Genomic DNA, 2537 nt, shown 5'->3' on the forward strand with positions numbered 1-2537 from the left:
CTGCAGAACATACCAAGCTCATGCTGGAACTGCAGAGCATGAAAGACGTGCATGAGAACCACAGGGGAACCCGGGGTGCATCCTGCGGGAATTAGGAGGCCCCCCCTCAGCGGGAGATGTGATGCACTGACTGCTTGTGACTAAAGGCCTATGAGTTACGACGTGACATATAAACCATCGTCCATGAAGCTAAAGATCATTAAAAACACAGGAGAGGAAACATCAAGATGAGTGTTAGATGGTTGTTACATGCTGCCTAACTTACAGCGACCCAAAGAACAGCAGATCAGAACCATTCCCTGGCCTGCACCAGCCTGTCCTTCTCGGCTATCATCACGACCAGCGGTACAGTCACTTTTAGTCCATCTTGTTAAGGGGTTTCCTTTCTTTGACCCTCCACCGTTCCCTGCGTGAGATCTTTTTCAAGGACAACATGTACAAAGTATGTGAGACGTTTCACTTCCCTTATGTCTACGGAGCACCCCATTGCTCTTCTTCCAAGAGAGACTTGCTTGTCCTTTTGACAAGCCGTGGGATAGTCAATCCTCTTCACTGACACCACAACACAACTCAAAAATGGAGGTGTTTTTTTTTCTTCTGCCATCCATATTCATTGTCCAACTTTCAATCCATAGGAAGAAACGGAAAATATCATGACTTGGAGCAGACACACCTTGTTGTTGTTATTGTTATGTGCCGTCGAGTCGCTTGCGACTCATAGCGACCCTATGTACAACAGTCCTGAATCCTGCTCTGTCCTGTGCCAATCGCACTGTCTCTGGCACTCCCATCCCGATTACCCCAGTCACTGAATCAATCCACCTCATAGAGGGCCTTCCCCTCCTGCGCTGTCCCTCCACCCTCCCAAGCATGATGCCCCTCTCTAAGGACCAGTCTCTCCTCACAACATGTCCAAAGTAAGTTAGACGGAGCCTCAGAATCCTTGCTTCCAAGGAGCCACCCGGTTTAACCCTTTCCAGGATGAATCTGTTTTCCTAGCAGTCCATGGTATTCTCAATACTCTTCTCCAGCACCACAGCTCAAAGGCATCAATTCTCCTTCTATCCTCCTTAGTCATTGTCCAACTCTCTGATGCATAACAAGTGATTGCAAAGACTATAGCCTGTATCAGACGTACCTTAGTCTCCAGGGAGACACCACTGCTCTTCAGTACTCTGGAGAGGTCCCTAACAGCAGACTTTCCCATGGCAATGCGCTTCTTAATTTCCTGGCTACTGGTGCCAAGAGTGTTGACTGTGGAGCCAAGCAATCTCAATCTCTTCACCATCCATCCTGATGCTGCCAATTGGTCCAGTGGTGAGAATCTTTGTCTTCTTGACATTGAGCCTCAATCCATATTGGAGACTGCAGTCCTTGACCCTCTGCAGCAGGTGCTTCAGGTCCTCCTCAGTTTTAGCAAGCAGGGTTGTGTCATCTGCATAATGCAGATTGTTGATAAATCGTCCCTGGTATCATTGCTTTTTGTCACTTTGGAGAGCTCTTCGGCAAATATTGTCCCCAACGCAACATGTCTTTGGGATCCTGACTGTTACTACCATGGAAGTTGGTGCATTCAAGTAAAATGAAATCGTTGACAACTTCAATCTTTTCTTCACCTGTCATGACACCACTGTTGGTGGTGAGGATTTTGGTTTTCTTGATGTTGAGATGGAATTTATAGCGAAGGCCCTTGATCTTCTGAAGCAAGCACTTCAGGCCCTTTTCCCTTTCTGTAGGCACGGTTGTAGTTTAAAATGTGGCCGCGTGTGCCTCAGAGTTGTACCTTTCACTGCATTTACTCAATCTGCATGCGGAACAAAGAGTTCGAGAAGCTGGACGATGAAAAGCAGCATCAGGATTGGAAGAAAACTAATCAGAAGCCTGTGATATGCAAATGATGTGACCTTGCTGCTGAAACCCAAGAGGATATAAAACATTTACTGATGAAGATCAAACAGCATCGTCTAAGTACGGATCACACCTCAGCATAAAGAAAATCACAATCTTCACAAGTAGATCAATAAGCAAGACGATGAAAAATGGGGGGAAAGCTTGAAATTGTCAAGGATTTCCTTTTCCTGGCACCAGAGTCAACCCTCATGGAAAGAGCAGTCAGGACATCAAAGCACGGATTGGGCCAATCTGCTCTGGAAGACCTCTTTAGCATGTCAAAAAGCAACGGTGTCACTCTGAGGACTATGGTGTGCCTGACCCCAGCGTGGCATTCTGAATCACGTAATGTGAAGCGCTCTCTCGGGTGGCATAGTCCATAGTGAGCTGTCCTGCTGTCCAAAATGCCACGTGGCTCCTGCAGGTTCAGTCCACCAGCAGCTCTGGGAAGAAAAATGGGCAGCTGCCTCTTTAAGATTTACAACCTCGGGAAGCTCTGGTGACCTAGTGGCAAGAAGCTGCACTGCAGTCCCAGAGGTGCATGATTCAAATCCACTAGATGCTCTGCGGAGGAAGGAGGGACAATTTCCTCCTGTACCAGTCAGATCTGATTTGACAGTAGACACACACACACACACACACACACA

Source organism: Elephantulus edwardii, unplaced genomic scaffold, assembly GCF_000299155.1.
Source record: "Elephantulus edwardii isolate Elephantulus edwardi_28Jun2011 unplaced genomic scaffold, EleEdw1.0 scaffold00003, whole genome shotgun sequence".
NCBI lineage: Eukaryota > Metazoa > Chordata > Mammalia > Macroscelidea > Macroscelididae > Elephantulus > Elephantulus edwardii.